This window comes from Cupressus sempervirens, chromosome 7 (genome assembly GCF_028749045.1).
Source record: "Cupressus sempervirens isolate cs-2001-9-10 chromosome 7, ASM2874904v1, whole genome shotgun sequence".
Lineage (NCBI taxonomy): Eukaryota > Viridiplantae > Streptophyta > Pinopsida > Cupressales > Cupressaceae > Cupressus > Cupressus sempervirens.
The window spans coordinates 346,018,521-346,044,608 of NC_143124.1; the positions used below are offsets into that span (position 1 = coordinate 346,018,521).

General features: G+C 35.3%; 2 long non-coding RNA genes across 3 annotated transcripts; both read right to left on the reverse strand.

The window, feature by feature from the left end:
* Positions 1–1,308: 1,308 nt before the first annotated feature.
* On the reverse strand, positions 1,309–25,858 carry LOC149546845 (uncharacterized). Of its 2 annotated transcripts, none has more exons than XR_016353787.1 (4): positions 25,713–25,858; positions 25,439–25,558; positions 1,759–1,868; positions 1,309–1,672 (listed from the first exon to the last, which is right to left on the reverse strand). It is a non-coding gene; the product is annotated as an uncharacterized LOC149546845 (long non-coding RNA). The 2 variants fall into 2 exon arrangements; XR_016353786.1 differs by having other exon boundaries at positions 25,355–25,558.
* Positions 3,546–5,117, reverse strand: LOC149546846 (uncharacterized). Its single transcript, XR_016353788.1, has 2 exons — positions 4,398–5,117; positions 3,546–4,291 (listed from the first exon to the last, which is right to left on the reverse strand). It is a non-coding gene; the product is annotated as an uncharacterized LOC149546846 (long non-coding RNA).
* Positions 25,859–26,088: the final 230 nt, after the last annotated feature.

Below are 26,088 nucleotides of genomic sequence, written 5' to 3' on the forward strand. Positions count from 1 at the left end.
AAATTGATATGGAGGCTCTACTCAATATTGCATTCTTGTTGAAGGAATTTTTTAAAAAAGTAATTATTTAAATCCACATGCTCTACAGCAGCAGTGTCTAGGCATGATAAACAAAAAATGCCAATCTTAAGAAAAATTTACCTTATAAAACTTAACAACAAACAAACATTCTAGAAGCAAAAGCTACAACCAATAATGATTCTATTTCCATACATAATAATCAACTCTACACTCCTCCAATCTCTCTCCACTCTCAAACAATGTCTCACCTAATTTCAATTCTCTATCTCACTTTGCTCTCCTCCTTTGTATTCATCCCACACTCCATGCAAATCCTCTGAACCAAAAAATGACCATCTCCAATCCAATAATGGCATCGCCCTACCACTCCAATTAACCCCACTTTCCTCTCTCCCACCCATATTACTTACCAAGTTCCTGTCCAATAAAAACTAAATCTAATGGCAAATATCCATATGGTTAGCCCACCATAGAGCCAAAAAAAATGGACTTTGACATGGGAAACCATCTCCCATGGCTACAATGAACACAATTCTTAAATTTGAACCTGCTTCTGCCCTCCACCTATGCCCCAGTCCTCTTCTCTTCCCTAATTTGCAACACAAAAGGCCTCCACCAATTCTTCTACTTATTGGCAAACCAAACCTCAGTCCAAAGCAATCTTGGAAAAGACACCATTCTCTCCACCCTCATAATCCCCAATTTTGCATTTAGCTACAACATTCTTCCCCCTCTTCCTCATACCACCAAATTAATGGGGTCTCAGTTGACATGATCTCTCCCTCATTTCAGAGATTTCATAGCCCAATATACACTACTTCTTGGCACCACCTATTCACCGCTTAGGGTCTGTTTGGTTGCAGGAAGTGTAGAAACCTGGATTTCTACAAACCTCGATTTAGCCAAATCAAGGTTTTGCAAATCTTAATTCCTTTTTTTCAAATTTTACTTGATCCATTTGTTTCATGCGAAAGATGAGTAGGAAGATACATTATTATGCTTTTGGTTCTTCAAAATGGAATTGGAATTTGATTTTTGAAAATAATTTTTTATTTTTAAAATAATTATTTTTATTTATTTATTTATTAATTTTTTTTAACGTACAAAAATTCTCATTTTTAATTAATTTATTGAATATTGATTAATTTATTTATTTTCATTAATATTGATTTTTTATTTATTTGTAAATAATGCTATTTTTTCCAAATTACAAATACTAGTCAAAAATAACAAATTAATAATGATATTACTATAAATTTTGCCAAATCATAAAAAATTGTGTACATATGTCAAACATTTATTAATATTTTATCATACAAAAATATGTTACAAACTCCAAAACATTCACTACAAAAAAATTGTCTTATAAATACAAATCCATCAATATGGTCAATCTTTACACAAATTCAAATTTTTATCCATTTTTTTGCGTATGGTCCCAAAAAAGAAGTCCAAACATAACACAAAGAAGGCATCGTAGAAAAGTAATTTCTGCCTTTGCCATTGCTAAATCCACCTCACGAGCCTTACAAAGCTCGGCTCTCTCCACCTCTTGAGCCTTACAAAATTTGCACTCAGTTCCTTCATCACATACTATACTTTTAGATGGAGCACCTTTGAACCAATCAAAGTATCTTCATCCATTATTCCCCTACAAAAAAAAAAATCTTTAGTTCATACTATAATGTTCAATCCATAGTAATTTATAACATAAATATATTTGTATTCTTCAACAACCTTCTTGCTATTAGAGCAACACCAAAATTGGCACCATGGATTATTCGACGTGTGCGATGTCTTTAACAAGCATGGAACACCACATTGGCACATCAAGCAAAGCCATCAACCTATTATAAATAATGCATCATCAAATATTACATTAGTAAGATGAATATTACAATAAACTATATAATTGAAATTAAATTAATAAATTTCACATGCATCCTCTTCTATTTCAAATGTCCCTAATCTCGATGGGATATACCTCAGTTGGCTAGAATGTGGCATTAAGAACAAGTATGGGGGATGTCAAATACAAATATATCAAATCAATCACAAGAAAAAACATACCAGCACAAAGAAAGTATTATTCAAATGCTAAGACCCACCATTCAACAAAAAATTCAACAACCAGTACCAAAAATAGAGGGATTACATTCTTGAAATAGTAAGAAGATAAATTATATTTTCGGACTCGATATTGTAAGTTTTTAGTTAGCATCAGCATTTTAGATCACACAATGATAAGTAGAGACTTTATCAGATTAAATTTTATTTATGGACTTGGTTGTTGATATGGGATTTCCTAATTGGGCTCCCACTCCAATTACATCAAAAAAATCCTCAGTCATATGCTTATTGAGATAAATATTAAATGTCCTCTAGTTAGACAAAGTATAATGAAACCATGTCAAATAGGTAAAATTTGCATTAACATAAAACATCGAAATCAAACTGAAGTTCACATTGACTATTCGATCAGGTGTCATTTGAAGCTCTTATAAATATTGACATGAGCTATGTATTGTGGTCAGGATCTGCACATTGAGCTTGTATATGATCCGTAGAACTACAGATGAAACAAGCTCAAATGAAGATGCAACTCCTACATAGTTAAACACAAGAAAATCTCCCATTTCCAAGCTCTAAAATTAGCAAATTCTTTCCAGCCATGTCGAATTTCTAGTGTTTTGTGTGTATTGGGTGATAATTCCACCTCCCACATATGCCCAGTTGGGCCTTGCAACATGACCACATGGTTGTCTTTCTTATTCATGAGCTGTGAAACAAACACAAGAGGAATGCACTGCACAAAACACAATACAGTTTGTTTTCATAATAGTTATAGATATAAGTACATAAGCCTTCATAAAATGAGTAGTAAATTGATAATAGAATATGTATAAAACTTACCATTCTATCTGAAAAATATCCAAGAATAAGTTTGAAGAAAGGGATAGACCCATTAGAGCACTGTTCATCATAGAATTTCCCATGAATTTTATAGCATTTTTCACTGCACGATAAAAAAAAGCTCCCCTATTTCATCTTCCATGACAAATGACAAATGATAAACGCAGATGGTTATAGAAGAGATAACCCACAAGACTCTATCTTTTGTAGTCAAAAGATGAGGAATAAAATGATAACCCAAAAATATAGAAAACTAAAGAGCATAACTTATGAAGGGAACAATTGATGCAAAAAAGTGTTGCCATGAATTAGAAAAGTGCTGCTATGAATTAGAATAGTGCTGCTATGAATTAGAAAAGTGCTTCTATGAATTTAAAGGATATTCTAGTCACAAAATAAACAAAAAAGTGCTGCTATGAATTTGAAGGATATTCTAGTCACAAAAATAAATAGAAAAGTGTTGCCACAAATTAAAAAAGTGCTGCTATGAATTTGAAAGATATTCTAGTCACAAAATAAATAGCATTCAAACAGCGATATTCAAATAGTCCCAAATGGATTCCTTCGTCTATATAAGCTTAACAAAAATTGGTAGACTTGCAAACACCAACTCGACAAAAAATATGAAATGTACTCCAAAACAATGATAATACTGGAGTTTGACAGTCAAACTATGAATGTTAAAACTCAAAAAAACCTGGTAGTGTGATAGTCAACATTGAGCTATCATGTCAAAATAATCAAGTTCTAATGGTAAAACTAAATCTCAAGAGTTTTATGATATGCTCTATCTAGAGATCATCTTCAAACCTCAATTGTATATAGTTCACTCTTTCCACTTCAGTCATTCTCAAGAACCCTTTGGCTCTTGCGCTCTCAAGAAAAAAACTATCAAATGCTTGTAGCATTGTATCTTCATTGAGGTTAGGAATGGCTTTGAGAGCATCATACACTTTATCATTAACTGAATCAATATGTCCTTCATCCATGGCTATATGTTGAGTGCTTTTAAGACCCTCATGTAACTTATTGATGGCTTCACATATGACATCCATCGAACCAGCCATGCTAGCCTTCTTCCTTTTTGGCTTTGTTGAACATGATGGTGACACTCTCTCTTTGCTAGTTGCACTAGATTGATTGGAAGTGTTCATGTCCTCATCCAAATTAGGAGTTTCAACCGGCGTAGAAAAATCTCCATCATCTAGATCAACGACATCAAACACAAGGTTCACTTCTTTAGTCTCATGCGTTGTTGCAACTATTGTACCTTCAGCTACGTCATTTCCCACAATGAAGGCTAGCTCATTGAAGTATTGGAAGGGTTGCCTCTTATACACGTTGGCACCTTTGAAATCTTTTTGTTGTATGTGGGCATCATGAATGAATTAGTTTATTATCTTTTAGTTATGACTTAATAAGATAGATTATACTTAATCAAAATAATTTAAAGATCATATTACCTTCATCAGTTCATCCCACACTCTCTCATCAGCATCCATACATTGAGTGGTCTCATTCCATGCGAACCCACTCATATTTTTCAATTCTTTCATAATCCTATAACCAATCTTCCATGTTTTGAGCTTGTTTTTAAAATTATCCCTAGACAGATTTAGTTTCAAATCAAAATTGAACTTATTTTCAATTGCTATCCATGCCTCTTTTCGAAACCCGCCCTCTCTTTTTCAACCCATCTGGACCTGCTCTGCAAGAAGGTCAAGGAACCTATGTTCCATTTCTCTAGTCCAAACTACCTTCTTTGAAGAAGAAGCTGATTGGTTTGTTTGAATTCCACTATCCATTATTCAACAAATTTGAAACTCGTCACAGTCAATTAACAACTTCAAATACTTTCAGCCTATATATGACCAAAACAAACACAATAAAAATCAAATATGTTATATATCAACCAGTTAGTAATAGAGTTGTAAACCTTTTTCAACACTATATTTAAAACCTATCAGCCATTTGAGCATACACTACTAACGAAGCCTAATAACAATGATTTTGAGTAGATACTACAACCTCTCATGACAGTCTTAAATTCAAGCTATCAAACTGAAACATCATGCATTTATGAATAGAATGTTTCAATATGAAATGATAGATATGGAAGTATTTCACATTATAACATTCCAGTATTTCACATACAACAGCAGCCATTATTTCACATTATAACAACATTCTAGTATTTCACATACAACGGCAGCCAGTATTTCACATACAACAACAGCCAATATTTCACATTATAACAGTATTCCTCCTTTTGAAACAGCTGCCAGTATTACAATAGCAACCAGTATTACAACAATAGCTACTATTTTTTCACACAGTAGCCAGTATTACAACAACATGTAGTATTTTTTAATATTGAAATGATATTATAAGATGAAGCTAGAGAGATTATAGATTTATTTGATATAGAGATTGCATGTAATGATTCCAATTGAAATCAGAAACTATTCACAGCTATCCACAGTACCATTCATAACATCATAAAATGCTCATTTCATTTCAATCATCCACAAAATGTTCACACCAAACAAAATAGGAAAATACAGCCAGGTAAATAAAGATTCACTCAAAAAAAACATATGTACATGGTAGAGAACATCAGAGGTAAGATGAATGCACCACCATTAGCCAATATGGAAGCCAGTGAGTGCAAATAGATAACATATTTAGTTTTAAAAAGTATAAACTATGTGAAAATAACTGAAAATCATCACTGCATAGTGTAGAAATGAAGTGAATAATTGCAAGAACTTTAATCAATTACATGTAGAACAATAGAGAAAACACATTTTAAGCATCTACTTGAAAAGTGAAGTCAAACATTTTGTGGGATTGCAAGGATCAAACATAAATAGAACTTAAGCATAACTTTTTCAGTTTATACAATCAAATAAAGTTATAATAAGGACATATCAATGTCACAAAATATCATATCACTACAAAGCTACAAATATATTGTTCATGTTGATTTATTAAAACTATGCATGAGATCTATAGTCTTCCCACATCCTCCTAGCTATCTTATCTCAAAACATTCCGCAATCATCCCTATCTCGTTGACTCATCCCATATGTCTCAAGTAATGGTACATTTATCCCATCATGATCATCATCCTCTGCTACTATTTCTAATGGAACACCATTCTCTATAGTTATAAAATTGTGTAATATGCAACATGCTAGAACAATTTTTGTTTGTGTCATTATTAGATAAGACATTGCATGCCTCAAGATAGGAAAATGTTGCTTCAAAATCCCAAATGTGCGCTCTATTATATTCCTAAGCAAGGAGTGTTGGTGCTTATATAACTCACGTGCACTATTTATTGGGTTTTCTCTTGAAAACTCCTTTAGGTGATAACGTGTGCATCGATAAGGGGCAAGAAATCTAGGAATATTTGGATACCCAGCATCTACTAAAAAAAAATTCTTGCAAAAAATGTATAGAAATGAATATTGTCAGAATGTTGCCTCATTTTTGATAAACTTCACTATAAAATCATTTACAAGTAGATTTGACATACCTTGGGGAACTACTAATGGATCTTGTAATAACTCTCCTCAAATCTGCCCTAAAAAAAAAACTAATGAAAGCTCAAGGAATTTCATCAAACAATTCACATGCAAGGGACGTATGACTAATATAGTATTTCAACTAGCTTCAAATGACTTTTTCTTCAATTTGCATCAATGAGAATCTTGTGCTAGAAGACTACAATGGACTACACAATGACCTAACATGAGTGTGCTACTAACTTTGACAATATTCAGTGCATATATATGATCTAAGCATGAGAAATGAACACCTACAACCAACTGACATTTTTACAAACAGTTGGTATGCAAACTAACTAGCTGATAAATAATGATATTAAATTGCTTAAATGACACCAGCAACTATTATCTTCTTAATTGCAATGAAAATTACAATGCTCATGAAATATGGCCAAGACTTTGGCATTTACATGGATTACAAAATGATAATGCTGGTATAATGCACACTTATAGCTGAAAGCTTATAACACCCTAAAAAGAAATACGAACAAAGGACCTGGTTGTAGATGGCTGTAATAATTTCCTTCAATGCTGCCCCTTCTGCTTTGCTTTTTTCGAACTGCTTTTTTGGCTCTACTTTTTTGGGTTGCTTTTTTCGTACTCGCTTTTTCAGCCAGCTTTTTCGGTTCCGCTTTTTCGGACTGCTTTTTTATATCTGTTTTTTTGAATTGCTACTATGTTGAATCTTAAGACCATATCTTTCAATGGCGTCAAGATTTCCAGCTTGAAGGGATTTCATCCTTCAAATTATAGAGACATAATCTCTAGAAAATTTCCCAATTTCTTTGATATTTCCAAGCATGAATAAATGAGAGCTATCCTCTTTCTTTAAATCCCTTCCTCACTTGCTCCACGCTTCCATCTTGTCAATGTGGGATAATACATGACTTTTAATATTACTTCCTTTTTTTCTTTTTACAAAGTCCATGTATGTACTCAAAAGGGGGACTCTTGAGTTTTATGAAGTGACTTTATGAAACATTATAATATTAAATTTAAATAGTCACTTTACCATTGTAACTTCAAACATTAAAATAATATACCAAATAAACTCGAAATCCCACATATAATAGCTCATCAGAAAGAGCCCAACAAAACGCATCTCATCCTGTCACTGAAAATTGAAGGCACTACATCCCCCTATTGGCTTACTAAAAATAGTAAGTCTTTCTGAAAACCCAAAAAATGAACTCTGTTTGGTCTGTAATTAAATTTGACTAGGCCAAATAACCTCAGGATCCCTTTTGAAGTCCTGGTTAGCCCTCGGGACCATACAAGAATGGGCTAACGACAACATACCTCCAAACTGGCTAAGTGGGGGACATTACAGTCCGCCCCTCTTGAAATTTCTTGTCCCCAAGTAATCTCAACTCAGCATGTTGAATAATCTCCTCTGCCTCCCATGTCGCATCCTCAACTGGTAGGTTCCTCCACTTTACTAGGTACTCCTTGATAGTCCGCTTGCGAAGAACCCTCTCCCTAGAGTCAAGTATAGCCTCAGGAATCAAGATAAGCTTTCCCTCATCATTGAGAGGTGGCAATACTACTGAAGGCACCACATTATGCCCCAATTCCTTCTTAAGGCGTGACACATGGAACACGTTATGCACTTTACTGTCTGCAGGTAGCTCCAACTCATAAGCTACCCCACCCACTCTCCTGATTACTTTGAATGGTCCATAGTAGCGTGGTTTCAATTTCTTTGCTCTACTCCTCTTGAGAGAGGACTGTCTATATGGCTGTAACATGAGGTACACCATGTCTCCTACCTCGAAAGATCTCTCAACCCTGTGATAATCAACATATTGATTCTGTTGATTTTGTGCCCTTTGCAAATTTTCCTTCAAGGATAGCATAATGTCCTGACACTCCTGCAATATATCCTTGGCCTTAGGCACCCTACTATCCCCAAATAACAAATCCAAAAAATTAGGAGCATCATACCCGTACAGTGCCATGAAAGGGGACATTTGAATAGACATATGGAAAGAGGTGTTATAGCAGTACTCCTCTAGATGCAGCCACTTCACCCAAGCCTTCTGCTCTCCTGCAATGTAGTTTCGAAGGTACCCCTCAACCCATTTATTCACTATCTTTGTCTGCCCATCAATTTGGGGGTGGTAATTGGTACTCAGAGTTAGCTCTGTTCCACACAACCTGAACAACTCCTGCCAAAAGTGGCTCATAAACCTACTATCCCTGTCGCTGACTATGTTTTGTGGCATCCCATGTAATCTAAATACCTCTCGAAAGAATAGCTCTACTGTCTATACTGCTGAATATGTGGATGAAATCACAAAGAAATGTGCAAATTTCGTCAATCTGTCTACCATAACAAAAATACAATCCCGACCCTGTACCTTGGGGAGGCCTATAATGAAATCCATGGAAATGCTATCCCACTTCTTCTCTGGTATGGGTAGGGGCTGTAGTAAACCACCTAGAAAGGAATGCTCCTATTTGTTCTGCTGACATACTAGGCACTCCCTAACAAACTGAAGCACCTCTGTTTTGAGTCCTTTCCAAGTGAAGCACTCTCTCACCTGTCAATATGTCTTAAAGAATCCTGGATGTCCTACCAATGGTGAATCATGAAATGCCCTCAAAATCTTCTGCTTCATAACTGACCCGAGTACTAAATAAATCCTTTCCTTGTAGATGATCAAATCATTTATAACAGTATATCGACTATCCTGAATAGTTCCTTCAATAACACTAGATGCCCAACTATCCTTGGCATACTCTACCAAGATCAACTCTCTCCAATCGTCCATGACTATCCCAAAAACAAGAAAATGAGGCCTTCTGGATAAAGCATCTGCAACGATATTTTTCCTCCCTTTGACATAGACTATGTCAAAATCATAAGCATGTAACTTACTCACCCATTTTTGTTGCCTGTCATTGAGATCCTTCTGTCCAAGGAAATGTTTCAAGCTGTTATGATCTATTTTTACTCTAAATGTGCTCCCTGCTAAGTATTGCTTGAACTTAGCTAGCGCGTGCATGATTGCTAGCTTTTCTTTGTCATAGATGTTGTAAGTTCTCTCAACACCTCGTAATTTCCTACTCTCATATGTGATGGGATGTTTGTCCTGCATGAGGACAACTCCTACGCCCTCTCCTGAGGCATCACACTGTAGCTCAAAAGGCCTAGTGAAATCTAGAATGGCTAAAATAGGGCATGTACTCATCAGCTCCTCGAACCTGTCAAAATAAGCCTGAGCCTTCTCTGACCACTTGAAACTATCTCTCCGTGTCAAATCTGTAAGTGGTGCTGCTATCTGTGAAAATCCCTTGACAAATATGTGGTAGAACCCACAAAGCCCAAGAAATCCCTTGAGTTGTGAAGTGTTCCTCAGCGGTGGCCAATCCAAAATGGCCCTAATCTTGTCCGGGTCAACCCAAACACTTCCTACACTAATAATATGCCCTAGATAGAGCAACTCTATCATCCCGAACTTACTCATCTTGGCATATAATGACTCCCTCTCTAGAATGTTGAGCATTGCATCAATATGCTTCAAATGTTCCTCCCAAGTACGGCTGTATATCAGTATATCATCAAAAAAAATCAACACAAACTTCCTCAACTGATCTTTGAATACTCTATTCATATAGGACTAAAAAGTGGCAGGGGCATTAGTCAACCCAAAGGGCATGACTAAGAACTCAAAATGTCCATAGTGGCATCTAAAAACCGTCTTCTCCACATCCACCTCTCTAACCCGTATTTGGTGGTAGCCGAATCTCAAATCAATCTTAGAGAAGTAGCAGGCATCGTGCAATTCATCAATAAGCTCATCAATGCGCGGAATAGGGTATCGATTCTTGATTGTCTTCTTGTTTAGTTCCCTATAATCAATGCACATCCTCATTGTACCATCCTTCTTCTTCACCAATACTACTAAAGAAGCAAAAGGACTCTTGCTTGGTCGTATGTGCCCCATGTCAATCAACTCCTTGATTGCCTTTTCTATTTCATCTTTATATCTCTTTGGATGGCGGTAGGGTGTGATGATGACTGGCTTAGCCCCTTCCTCTAACTCAATAACATGCTCGATTCCCCTATCCGAGGGTCTCCCTAGAGGTATCTCACCAAACACCTTAGTATGTTTGGTTATTATTTTTACATACATCAGGTGGATACTCCTATTTATGTTGCTCTGTCACCTCAGGAATTACTCTGAATTTTGTTGTCCACTACACTTGGTCATGTCTGAAGAAACTCTGCATCCGCTTGAGTGACACCACTCGTAGTCTCCCATCTAACAAACCTCTAAGTACTATCTTCTTACCATTTATCTCAAACCTCATTTCCATTTTCTGGAGGTTAAATGTAAACTCTTCCAGAGATTTCATCCAATTCATCCCAAGCACCATATCCTGATCACCAATGTTGACAACAAAGAAATCTCCCACCATGTCATAATCTCCCAAACAAAGCTGCAAGTTGGAGATTTTCTTGGTACAATCGATTTTGAAGCCGTCGGCAACCATCACCTTAAATCCCCTATGCTCTTCTGTATGTAGCCCTCTGCGTGTCACAAAATTTTCATTAATGAAGTTATGTGTTGCCCCTGTATCAATGAGTGCCACAAATCTTTGTCCATCCAAAGTGCCCCTAACTCTAAAAGTGATGGCCTCTTGCATACTAGACAACTGAGCTATCGTGCTATCACTGTGTGCTTCCTCATGTGAAGAATTATGATCTCCATCTAATTTTGATGACTGCTCTGAATCTCCATCCACTGACTCTGCGGCTGAAAAGTACTCCATCTGCTTGGCTTTTTCTTTCAATGGACACTTATGTGACAAATCCCAAGGCTCCCTGCAATGAAAACAAAGCTTCTTCTTCCTGAGATCATTAAGTGTCTCATTTTCCAACCTCTTACTTTCCTCCTTATGTGGCTGACCCTCTTTATGAAAAGGTTTACTATCCTTATCTTTCCTCGAAGGGAAACTCTTTGCCTGGAATTTATTTTTAGAAGCTAAAGAGGAATCCATGTCATGAGTTTTCTTAATGGCTTCCTGCAAAGTGGGAGGGTTGAGAGCTTTAATCCACCCTCTCAAAGGATCAGATAACCCATCCATAAATAGAACCAGTGTCCTTCGTTCGGATACATCTGTTACTAACACTGCAAGTTTTTGAAATTCTGAAATGTATGTTTCCAATGATCCCCATTGTTTAAGCTGAGCTAACTCCTTGAAATGGAGTTCTGGATCCTTCCTATCAAAATGTTTCAATCAGTCTCTTTGTAAACTCCACATATGAGGTAATGTGTGCATGACCCATAGTGACCATACCATGATGCCACCACTCGTGTGCTAACCCATCTAGATGAATTGCTGCATACTTAATAGCTTCTTCCTCAGGCATAGGGTTCAATTGAAAGTATGTATCAAGCTTTTAAACCCAAGCTCTTGCTGTAGACTTCCCCGAGCCATCATAATATGGTAACTGAAGTTTCCCTACTTTCTTCCATAGCTCATAGCTCTGGTTCTTGTCATGTCCACGTGGCATATGTTTCATCTGCACATCCATATAATCCCTAAAGGTAATTGCAACAGTAAAATCTAGACCTCCGGCTTCCCAATCTCTTCTCAACTAGTCCTTTATATCAGTGATCTAGGGCTCTGGTACGGGCTGCTCTAGGGCTCTAGGAGGAAATGTGGGAATCATGGGCCTTGAACTCACTGTCCTAACTTGCTGGGGTGCATGACCAAAATTGTTCCCAACTTGTTCACCTCCATTATGTGTCCCATCCTAATTGTTCCCATTCTGATTGTTACCATTTTGATTATTACCATTCTGATTATTTCCTCCACCCATGTTAGCATTCAACCCCATTTGATGAGCCATCATCTGCATCATAAGCTCCATTCTCTAATTTTGTTCCTGTGCCCTCTGTTCTGCTAATCATTGTCCCTATGCCAAGGTCTCTAATAACTGTAAGAATCTTTCCTCTCCAGGATCCCGAGCATTCCTGTCTCCCATATTTCTGCCTTGATCAAAGAATATCTCCTCTATGTTTGTATGACTGGATTCTATGTCCACCTGCACGGATGAACTAGACTGTTTGTTCTGCAGGTCTGAAATCCTATTTTGTCTTGCTCTGGTATTGTGGAAATTATAAGGCCCCTATCTCATGTTCAAATATAAATGCTCTGATTTTAGTGTTTTGACATTTCGTCAAACACTTTCCCCTCTATTTGGCTGTTCCAAAATACCTATAAGACCTCCATAGGATGGCAGGACTTATAGCTCTGGTACCACTGTAATAACCCTCCTCAAATCTGCCCTAAAAAAAAAATTTGATGAAAGCTCAAGGAATTTCATCAAACAATTCACATGCAAGGGACGTATGACTGATATAGTATTTCAGCTAGCTTCAAATGACTTTTTCTTCAATTTGCATCAATGAGAATCTTGTGCTAGAAGACTACAATGGACTACACAATGACCTAACATGAGTGTGCTACTAACTTTGACAATATTTAGTGCATATATATGGTTTAAGCATGAGAAATGAACACCTACAGCCAACTGACATTTTTACAAATAGTTGGTATGCAAACTAACTAGCTGATAAATAATGATATTAAATTGCTTAAATGACACCAGCAACTATTATCTTCTTAATTGCAATGAAAATTACAATGCTCATGAAATATGGCCAAGACTTTGGCATTTACATGGATTACAAAATGATAACGCTAGTATAATGCACACTTACAGCTGAAAGCTTATAACACCCTAAAAAGCAATACGAACAAAGAACTTGGTTGTAGATGGCTGTAATAATTTTCTTCAATGTTTCCTGTTCTGCTTTGCTTTTTTTGAACTACTTTTTCGGCCTGCTTTTTCGGTTCTGCTTTTTTCGGCTGCTTTTTTCGTACCTACTTTTTCAGCCTTCTTTTTCAGTTCTTCTTTTTCGGACTGCTTTTTCGTATCTACTTTTTCAGATTGCTACTATGTTGAATCTCAAGACCATATCTTTCAATGGTGTCAAGATTTCCAGCTTGAAGGGATTTCGTCCTTCAAACTATAGAGACATAATCTCCAGAAAATTTCCCAATTTCTTTGATATTTCCAAGCATGAATAAATGAGAGCTATCCTCTTTCTTTAAATCCCTTCCTCACTTGCTCCACGCTTCCGTCTTGCCAATGTGGGATAATACATGACTTTTAATATTACTTCTTTTTTTGTCTTTTTACAAAGTCCATGTATGTACTCAAAAGGGGGACTCTTGATTTTTATAAAGTGACTTTATGAAACATTATAAAATTTAATTTAAATAGTCACTTTACTGTTGTAACTTCAAACATTAAAATAATATACCAAATAAACTCGAAATCCCACATATAATAGCTCATCAAAAAGAGCCCAACAAAACGCATCTCATCCTATCACTGAAAATTGAAGGCACTGCATCCCCCTATTGGCTTACTAAAAATAGTAAGTCTTTCTGAAAACCCAACAAACGAACTCTGTTTGGCCTTTAATTAAATTTGACTAGGTCAAATAACCTCGGGATCCCTTTTGAAGTCCTGGTTAGCCCTTGGGACCATACAAGAATGGACTAATGATAACATACCTCCAAACTGGCTAAGTGGGGGACATTACAAATTTGCTCTGGAGAGAGCCGAAGTAAGAACACGACTATCCGCAGTAGACCATTCGCAACCATCAAGAACGTATTGAAACTTATGATCAAATGAGCAAACACCCATAACATTCTATGACAAGTGGCCTTTTCTGTCACGATATTTAGCTTGTATCTTGACATCCACAGTAACTGGTATATGGGATCCATCAATTGCTCCAATACAATCCTATGAGATTCAAATGTGTAGCAATATGAGTAAATGTCAACTAATATGATTAAATGTCAAGTATGTAGAGCTATGAGATATACCTTGAAGTACAGATCAAAACAATCCTTCCCAATAATCTCAATAGGAGTGTTTGGACCAGCAAGTACAAAATAATCAACATGGAGAGATAAGATAGCCTTTAGGACCTTATAAAAGTATCAGCTAACTGTCTCCCCTGAGTGACCAAAGTTGTGACCAATTTTACGATTCCTCAGATTATGGCCAAGTGTATGGAGGAACATCACTAGTTGCTCTTCCAACCCTATGTTTACTGTATCTTCAATGTTTCCTTTTTGCCTTAGAATATCAGCTAGATGAAAGAAAGACCATCTAGTCATGCAAATTTGGTCATGACAATTTGTCTCATTAGAATGGACAATTTGCTTATAAAATGGAATTTCATCTCTTTGGCGCTTACGTCTTTCTCTCCTATCTTGTTGAGCAGATATTGCTATAGATGCCGCAAGGAAAGCAAGAATAGCAGCAAGAACACAAATTACTCTGGTCTTCCTAACAATGATAGCCAAGATTCTTTTATCTCTAATAGGAGTCATCGGTAACCTTAAAAAAAAAGTTGCAATTATACATGAGAATATAGTATTCGCCAATATGAGGAATTTTTAGAAAGTTTGCAAACTATCATCCAAACATAAACAATATATGAGTTCTTTCCAATATATAATCATCTTATCTAGACAATATATGTGAGCTAGATGATGAAATGAGATGAGCTAGAAGGATATATATCCATCTCAAAGATTTAAGATTTCTTAATTAAACTATATAATTTGAGGATTTAAGAAAATCTATCAAATATCAAAGTTATACAATTCTGAAGAACCTGAAAACAGCCAAAACTGAAGGATAGATCTAACAAATAAACTCCAATTAGGCACTTAAATATCCCAACGTATATGTAGAAGGATTGACTCTCCATCTTTTCTATGGAAGGAAGGCTGCCTCTCAATCTCAACGGCCTTGACAAACTCACACAAGGGGCGAGAAAGAAGTCCTATTTCTATCATGTTATGAAGATATTATGAGTGTTAGAAAGGTTAATCTTTCCTTGGATATATTTTAATTGGGATATTCCAAGGGTCTCTGCATGTATTTTGTCCACTTGTACACATGTGGAGGACATGTCATTGTTTGTCCTTTATTCCACATGTAAGGACAACTCTTGTTTATTTCTTTATTTAGTTTATCCTCCTTAAGAGGATTGTGACACTTTGCACACACCTATTATGAATGTGGCATTCATAGAAATGGGAGTTACAAATGAAACTCCTCTCTCATCTCTATATAAGAGATGCTCCTCCTTCTTTCTTCATAACTACATACCACTCTAAGCACTTGATGTTATTGTATTGAGCTACTTTTGCTCCAACACTCTCTCTCTCTCTTCTTTAGGCATTTGCCTTCATTCATAATAACTCACAAAGGGTTTTCTTTGCTTTCCCCTTATAAATCCTTGTCTCCATTGTTGAACCATCTTGGTGTATGCTCTTGGAGTTGCTAATCTTATGGTAACATTGTTTCACACTTAACTTACTTGGATTGTTTCTCGTTCCTTGCTCAACATTATCATTTCTTACATGGTATCAGAGCTTGGTTATCTAATCCTTGTTTTAAATTTTGTGGTGAAGGTTGCCATTCATTGGAGCACACCTTATTTGGAGACGTTATTGAGAGAAGAAGTTTGTGTTGTGATTTTAGCTCTTTTTAACTAATCTTGTGCATGCAAGCTTTATTTTTTACTAACCCTCTTTGGAAGGCTTGCCGCCAAAGGGTTTTCTTGCAAAGCTTCATATTTTTACTAACCCTCTTTGGAAGGCTTGCCGCCAAAGGGTTTTCTTGTAAAGCTTCATATTTTTCACTAACCCTCTTTGGAAGGCTTGCCGCCAAAGGGTTTTCTTAGTAAATTTTAATTTTTTTTAGTAAATTTTAATTTTTTTTTTTTGGTTTTTTTTGGACGGCATGCCGCCAAAACAAAACATATTACATTGGTAAAGCTTTTTATAAAAACTCAATAGTAAAGCTTTCTATCTCTCTACTTTTTCTTACTTCATTTATAAAAAAAACTTTTTTTTTCTTTAGAAAAAAATAATATATTTTACTATATTGTTTTTTTTTTTAAAAACATAGTGCAAAGCTTTTTTTTATATATAAAATTAATTTTTTTTTTAATTCAATTGGGCGGCCGCGCCACCCGCGCGCCACCCCGTGCCTCAGCGCGTAACCGCCGCCGACGGCACTGTCCCCATTTCTCTACGCGCAAGCGCCGCTGTTGCAGACTCACGCCGCCACGCGCAAACATCGCCGCCGATCCCGACTTGCGCCACCGCGCGCAAACACCGCCGCCGCTGGTACAGCTCTGCACCTCTGCGACCCCTGCCGCGCGCAACCGCCGCGCACTCTTGCGCCGCTCCCCACTCTACTCACATTTTAAACCCCAACCACCGCTTCTGCCGCTACCTCGGCCCTCCGTTCGCCACGTGGTGACCACCGACCTTGGCCGCTCCCATTACGCGGTGACCACCGACCTCGGCCCTCCGTTCGCCACGCGGCAACCACCGACCTCCGCCCTCCTTTCGCCACGCGGCAGCCACCGACAGCTCCGCTCCACTTTCACATTTTAAAAAAAAAATCCTTCCCCCTCTTTCATAATTTTAAACCTTTTATGTTTTAAAATTTTGTTTTAACTCAAACTAATCCAACTTGTATTATATTAATTTTTTAATTGTTTAATAAATTAATTTTTAATTTTCTCTATCACAATTAGTTAAAATTAAAAATATTCTTAATCTTAAAAAAAAAACAAAAAAAACTAATTGTTTTTTCAAATAATAAAATTTAAATTTTTTTTTCTCTCATTTACCAACATTTTTTTGTTTTCAATCCATCTGATTTTCAAATTAAGGGCATTTATTTTTTATTTTTTTCAAAAAAAGCGAAGAATTTTTTTTCCTAATCATGTCAACATTAATTCCAGAAATCAAACTTAATTATTCTAATTATCATTCTTGGAAAACTCATATCTCATTTATTTTTCGCTTTAAACATCTCTTCGAAATAGCTACTGACCCTTCTCTTGAGCCCAGTTCAGCAGCTACTCAAGACGAGAAAGATACTTGGAAAGCTAAAAACGAAGAAGCTTTAGGGTTAATTGGTATTTCTATTATTCCCGATTTATATGTTTTAATTGGTCACTGTTCTAAAGCTCATGATGCATGGTCCATCTTGAAAACCAAGTATGACAGTGGCGATGAATACCGCAAAATACAATTGCAAGATCAACTTGAAGATCTCAGGTATGCAGATTTTAAAGGTATGGATGAATTCCTCTTAAAATTTGATTCTCTTAAAAGTCAAATTTTGGCCTTAGGTGTTCAATTAGAGGACATTCGTTTAATCCATCTTATTCTTAAAAAATGTCTTCCTAGACAGTTTCAACAGTTTATAACCAATATTCATGCACAGCTTGCTATTCCTACTTTAACTTCTCAGTTAACTTATGTTATTTTTCAAACTTTATTAAGACAGGAAGAAGCTAAGCTAATTCAGTTTGGTACTCTCAAATCAACTGAACATGCCTTTGTCTCTAGAAATTCAACTAATAATTTTCGTTCCAATAATAATAATAATTACAAACAATCTAATTCTAATTCAAATAACACCAACAATAAATTTCATCCCAAATATAATAATACCCATCATCCTAATAATACTCGTAATACTAATAATCAAAGGAACCATTCCAATTCCAAACCTCATTGTTCTTATTGTGGCAAAGATGGTCACCTTATCAATAACTGTTTTAAAAAACAAATTGATAAAAAACCTATGAATCATAGTACCAATCATCAAACCACAAACCATAAAAAAGGTAATTCGACTAGTTCTAATCCTCGTCATGCTTTTACTTGTAGCTTTAATCTTTGTAAACCTTTAGAATGGATTGTTGATAGCGGTGCATCACAACATGTCACTTCTCATAAAGAAATTTTTGATTCCTTACAACCTGATATTGCTAACATTCCTATTCAGTTAGCTAATAATCAGACTTGTAAAGTTGAAGGACTAGGTGATGTTACTATTCCTAATGGTAAATTGCATGATGTTTTATATGTACCTGACTTGAAAACTAATCTACTTTCTGTTTCATAGCTATGTCAGAACTATAAAGTTGAATTCTACAAAGATACATGTTATATTATAGATCCTCAAACTCTCAAAGTGATTGCTTATGCTAAAATGGATAACGAAAATTTGTTTAAATTCCATGAATTTGCTAGTTCACGATATTCTTTACATACTTCTATTGATTTCAATATATGGCATGAAAGACTTGGTCATTTAAATTCTGATTATATTACTTTCATGCAAAAGCATAATATGGTTGATGGCTTACCTAACATTATTCCTTCCAAGATTTCCTGTACAGGTTGTATGAGTGGTAAGATGCATAGGGAGCCCTTTCCAAGTGGAAAATCATGGCGAGCAACTCATAAGTTGCATCTTGTCCATAGTGATCTTTTGGGTCCCATGGAGAATACCTCCATCCAAGGTTCTCGGTATGCACTTACCTTTGTTGATGATTTTTCTAGACGAACTTGGATCTATTTTTTGCATAGCAAGGATCAAGTTCTTGATATATTTATTGAATTTCAGTTATATGTTGAAAGGCAATCTGGGTATAAACTTAAAATTCTTAGAACTGATAATGGGAAGGAATATGTGAATAATGCTTTTCATTCTTATTTGAAATCGTGTGGAATTAAGCACGAGCTTACTATTCCTTATACACCACAACAAAATGGTGTAGCGGAAAGAAAGCATCGGACCATTGTTGAAATGGCTCGAAGCATGTTGCATGCTAAGAATTTGCATTATAAATTTTGGGCTGAAGCCATGTTTTGTGCAACTTATATTCTTAATCGGACTCCTACCAAAGCTCTCAAGGCTATCACTCCAGAAGAGGCTTGGTCTGGTAGGAAACCGAATTTACATCATTTACGGATATTTGGTTCTATTGCTTATGTTCATACGCCTAGACAGAAAAGGCATAAATTAGATGCTAAGTCATCTCCTTATATGTTTGTTGGCTATGATGAAAACACTAAGGGTTATCGTGTTTATGATTCCACTACTAACAAAGTTCAAGTTGCTAGAGATGTTTGTATTGCAGAAAATGGAGTTCATGATTGCTCTACTACAACGGATGAAGAATTTAGTGGCACTAAAATTGTGCTAGTGGAGGACCAACCTCCTTCTCTTAACCCTACTCTTTCTCTTAATCAAGTACCACCGGTTATTTTTGCTCCTACATCTCATGATACTCAAATAGATACTAATGATACTTTTCTTACTCATGATTCTTCCTCTAGTGATAATTCCATTACAACTAAACGTAAACCTAAATGGGCTCAAAATCTCATCAATGAAGCTGATGATTATATTTCCAAATCTGGTGGAATTAAACATAGAAGGATTAATTATTGTAATTATGCTTTGATGACTACTATTATGAATTCTAACGATCCTAAGTCTTTTGATCAAGCTAACTCTCAACCTCATTGGCAAAAAGCCATGCAAGAGGAATATGATTCGTTACTTGCTAATCACACTTGGGACTTAGTCACATTACCTCCTGGCAAAAATCTAGTTTCATGTAAATGGTTATATAAAACAAAATTGAATACCAATAATGAAATTAGTAAGTTTAAAGCTAGACTAGTTGCTAGAGGTTTTTCCCAAATTGAAGGCTTAGACTATAATGAAACCTTTGCACCTGTTGCTAAAATGCCTACTATCAAATTAGTTCTTGCTTTAGCATCTAAAATGAATTGGCCCAATCATCAAATGGATGTTAAAAGTGCCTTCTTAAATGGTGAGTTACATGAAGAAATCTATATGGCCCAACCTCCTGGATTTGTTAAGGAAGGTAGTGAAAATCTAGTTTGCAAATTGAACAAATCTATTTATGGTCTTAAACAATCACCTAGAGAATGGTATTCTCAAATTAATTCTTTCTTCATTTCTCAAGGTTTTACTAGAAGCAAAAATGATCCTAATTTGTATATTAAACATACTAACGATGATATTATCATTGTTATTGTTTATGTAGATGATTTAATTCTCACTTCTAGTTTAGACATTTTGATTTCTGATATTAAATTCCAACTTAAACAAAAATTTCAAATGACCGACTTAGGTATCTTACATTACTTCTTAGGTATGCAAATTTTTCAAACTCCTAATGGTATCTTTGTTTCTCAAAGCAAGTATGCTTATGATCTTTTAGAAAAATTTAAGATGAATGACTCTAACCATGTTTCAATTCCATGTGAATTAGGAACTAAATTAATGAATGATATGAATACTCCTTTTGTTGATGAAACTTTGTATAGACAGTTAGTAGGAAGTTTAAATTATTTAACTCTTACTAGACCTGATATTGCTTATAGTGTTGGTTTAGTGTCTCGCTTTATGTCTAAACCTCAACAAACTCATTTTAAAGTTGCTAAACGCATCTTAAGGTATATCAAAGGAACTATTAATATAGGCTTATTTTATGATCCAAACTCTGAATTCATTTTACATGGCTATACTGATTCCGATCTAGGTGGAGATCCCAATGATGGGAAATCCACTTGTGGTTACTTTTTCTTTGTTGGTTCAAGTCCAATTTCTTGGAAAAGAAAAAAGGAACACTCTATTTCCCTATGCTCAACTGAAGCTGAATACAAATGTTGTACCAATGCAGCTAAGGAAGCCTTGTGGATTCGAAGACTTCTTGATGATTTCGGTCTACTTCAACAATTACCTACACCTATACATTGTGACAATCAAAGTGCTATTGCCTTGGCAAAGAATCCAGTGTATCATGCCCGCACCAAACATATTTCACTTCAACATCACTTCATTCGAGAACAAGTTGAAGACAATCAAATTATTCTTCTTTATTGTAAAGGAGAAGATCAAGTGGCTGATATTTTAACCAAACCACTTTCTAAAGAGAGATTTCAGTTCCATTGTAAAAATTTGGGTTTACAACCCGTTGAAGTAAACTCCCCAAGTAAAGATTAAGGGGGGGTGTTAGAAAGGTTAATCTTTCCTTGGATATATTTTAATTGGGATATTCCAAGGGTCCCTACATGTATTTTGTCCACTTGTACACATGTGGAGGACATGTCATTGTTTGTCCTTTATTCCACATGTAAGGACAACTCTTGTTTATTTCTTTATTTAGTTTATCCTCCTTAAGAGGATTGTGACACTTTGCACACACCTATTATGAATGTGGCATTCATAGAAATGGGAGTTACAAATGCAACTCCTCTCTCATCTCTATATAAGAGATGCTCCTCCTTCTTTCTTCATAACTACATACCACTCTAAGCACTTGATGTTATTGTATTGAGCTACTTTTGCTCCAACACTCTCTCTCTCTCTTCTTTAGGCATTTGCCTTCATTCATAATAACTCACAAGGGGTTTTCTTTGCTTTCCCCTTATAAATCCTTGTCTCCATTGTTGAACCATCTTGGTGTATGCTCTTGGAGTTGCTTATCTTATGGTAACATTGTTTCACACTTAACTTACTTAGATTGTTTCTCGTTCCTTGCTCAACATTATCATTTCTTACAATGAGGAACTATGTATTTTGCTTTGATGTTCTATATGACTACCTGATACAAGGGGGAAGAAGGAAGTCCTATTTCTGTTATGTATAATATCATGGATTTGGAAAAATAGCCCATCATGATTCTTCTTCTATGATTTCATAAAATCGAAGTTTTAAACATGTAACATATCAATTTCTAAGGTTTAAACATGTAACATATCAATCAATTTTCTCTCTGAAGACATGAAATTATGCATCATATTGATTAACTAATTCATTTAATTCTTGACTCACAGATTGTGGCAGGATAATAAATCAAATATGGGAAATAGAGGAAATAGGTTTTTCTACTTCATTTTGACAAGAAAGAAGAGATTGCATGCTTAAACTCAAAAATATTAAGCAAGTGTTGAAACATGTTTACTGTTGTATCAAAAGATTAATTTATTAAGGCTTGATTTCTATGCCCCAAATCTGGTGGAGGATGTTGTGATCATCATTAAAGTTTATATATAGTCAAACATAACTAAATAAGATGGTTGTCAGCTTAAGCCATAATACTTAGAAGAAAAAAAGAAAGTGTAAGAGCTTAACGTACAACCAATCTCAATTGTGAGTGTACGAATTATACACTAGATCTCTTTGTTTGGTTTCTACAACTGATGATTATCATATGCTAGCACTGCCATACGTACTCAAACTTATTTTTCTTTAGATGAAAGGTCTTGTGTATAAAAAGCATGGGAACTATCGTATACTCACCACTGTCATTCTTTGTGACATCATTTGTTGCCTTCTAAGAAACATACTGTAGGTAGTCTGACTCATCATTTTGATTTGCTGACACTATTTACCACATATATTCTGCTCATTAAAAACATGCAGAAACAATGAATGAAGCACAGAATAAAATGAATTTAATTTTAAACATGTTTGAGATAATTTAGAACATCAAAGTAAAATACATAGTTCCTCATAATATCTTCAAATATGAGCTATGTATATCCTCTTTTCTATACAAGGGGCGAGAAAGAAGTCCTACTGGCCCACTGCTTCCAAACTTCTTGTTGCCTGGCATCTTCTAGTGACAATGTTCCTAAAGTATATGTGGTTGCAGGCTGGAACGATGAACTTTTCTGATATAGATTTTTTATGATCACTAGACTCTAATGATGGATGGGGCCCGAATGGAGATAATTAGCAAACATCTGGATCTTTTTGAGTTTGTTATCTTGTGATATTATTTTTGAAATACTTTATTAACCACATTTTGGCTATATGGATTACTTTTCTGATATGTAATCAAATGTATACTACTGTTGGGTCTAGCTATTGAAGTAATTGCTTAAGTTAGGTACTCTTTGCTGTTTACTTTCAGTTGAACTTAATTGTATTTAGTCATTAATATCAAAATTCCTAAGTTTATTAAAGATTCTTATGATTCAAGAGCTTAGTATATTAAAGATATTTACTACTTGAGAATTTGGTCGGAATTAGATGAAACGTTATGCAACGCCTCTTTCCAATCCTGGAGCTTTTATGGACTATATCTATACTTATATAGCTTACTTGGTACTTACTACTACTCTCTTTATTCAAATTTTTTTCATTTTAGCTGATCAACTCTTTTTATAGAATCATCAAATAAGATAGAATGTAACCCCCACACTAATTACAGTAGCATTCATTTCTTAACGTCATTTATCATAACTGTCAAATAAAGAAATGCGAAAATGGACCACATTTTATCCTTACACTAACTTTAGCCATTCTGCAAAGCACAGAGCTATCTACCACCTAGAAAAGTTGTACAGAGCCTATTTAATGGCGAACCAATGCTACTTATATTATTCATATAATTGAAAAAAAATGTTTGCTTTCCTTATCTAAAATTAGAATTTCCCAATTTGATGTCCAAATCAAATGTACGCTGCTATGATAGTAGGAAAATGTAAATAAATTTTTATTTCTTAATAAATTATCTTGAAACGTTGGTTGAAATAATTTTTTGAATGAAGAAACTATCCACTCTAAGAGGGTGTGAGTGAGGTGTAAAGTGGCTTGTACATTGACAACTGAGTAGAATCATATATTTGTCCCTTCATATTCATATAATATGATACCTATGTTACATTGATTGCAATCCAGATTTAACATTTAAGATTAAAAATAGCAAAAGGAAAGGCAAGAACAATTTTAGATATTGGAAACTTTTACCACAAATAAATTTGTCGAACTTTTTTTAAAAGACCAATAAATTTTCTGTGCAAACGTCATTTCGAGTTTTTCTTTTTTGTGACATCTATGTCCACACATTCAAATTTACACTAGATACCCAAACAAACCAAAATCAAGTGTAACATTTATAGGGGAAAAAAAGAAAACAACAAATATATACCCACAAAATGAAAACAACAAAAATACACCCACCTTTTCGAGTATAGAATTCCTCTAAAGAAATGCCAGACAGACCCACAAAATCAAAAATCGATAAAAATATTGGGAACTAGTCCTCATAAACTAGTTCTTCCAATTGAGGCCATTAAAAAGCCCAGTCAGATAGAAAATATATGTTTAGCCTCTGAAACACTCATTTACAAAAAAAATGTTTGTTCTCCTGTCATAAGGTAGCTCCTTCAGATTCGAGTCCACGGCTAGTTTTATTTGCAGATAGAAAATTCAAGAAATCTAAACAATGGCAAAATTGTGGCTTTACATCCTACAACATGTACTGTGATAATAATGCTCAAAATTTCAAGATGGTCAGATAATGGAAACTATGTGTTTGCTACAATGACGAAGCTTTTAAAAAAAAAATTGTTCAGTCCCTTCTTTAGATTCAACAAAGACTGATGCGACACTAATGGCATGCCTAAAATAGGTACCCTGATGAAGACATTGGTAGAATGGAAGTTTCAAATAATTATATCTAAACCATACTCTAAGCAGGCCTCAGACCGTTATGGTTGATGGCAATAGAAGACATTTACAAAATATCCACCTTGAGTTTCGTTAAGTCCATGCACTCTCCCAGAAGAACTATTTTGAATGAAATCAGAACATGGCTAAAATTGTACCAGATTCTGTTAATTGTTGAACATGGGTCGAGATAGCTAGGGATAAGAAAAAAAAATTGCCAAAACAGGGAGATTGAGGGGAGGGCAAACTTACAGAAATATACAATTATTGGAAAACAAGAGTGCGGCAGGGGAAGAAGAAGGCACAAAATTTGTGGGCTTTCTGCACCAGATGCCCATGTAAATCGATTGACCACATTCTATTCAGCATATTTGATTGCATTTATTTTTTTAATTAAAAGAGGGGTAAAAGGCCAAGTGCCTACCAAAGAGAACACTCTCAGAGCTCAATCTTTTCACCCAGGTGAAATTTCAGCGCATGGGAAAACAAAACTGTGTAGAGTATGTACCATGGTATTTGCCCAAGTTTGAGGTCACCAGAAACAAAGTCGAGAATTTAAGCAAAAGCAGCCAATAGCTCCCTCTTTGATGTCTCGTCTTCTAGAAATCCTTGATCATGTTTTTCCAAGCTGCATTTTCTCACACGTAGTTACCCATGTTTAAAAATGGGCATAATAAACAGCAAAAAAAAATAGGAGAAAGCACTTTGTAAGAGACGACGGCAAAACCCTCTATTCACCCAGGAAATCGAAAAAACCCTCTATTAATCTAATGCAGACACACCTTGTTATGCAGATGCAGAGCTCCAAGCAAGAAATCCAAGAGCCAAACCAGTGTAAACGCCATGAAGTAGCCAAATCAGTATAAAAATGCAGAGTGAAGCAGCAGAGTAAGGAATATTAGGTCAAGATATAGAAAATATATTCACCCGTGGGTGCCAAAAAAAAATGCAGACACCAAAAAAATTCCAAATTCATTTTGTTTGACTCCCCAAAAAGTGAAATCGGGTTTTGAAACTCAATTCCAAGTTTTGAGAGGAAGTCACATACTCTAGTTTTGAAGCAAAATTGGAAGCCGGATATTCTACTTCCATTTTGCTAATTTTGAAACAAACACTATTTTTTAAAAAATTGGGTCATGTAAAAGCTAATTCCTGTCA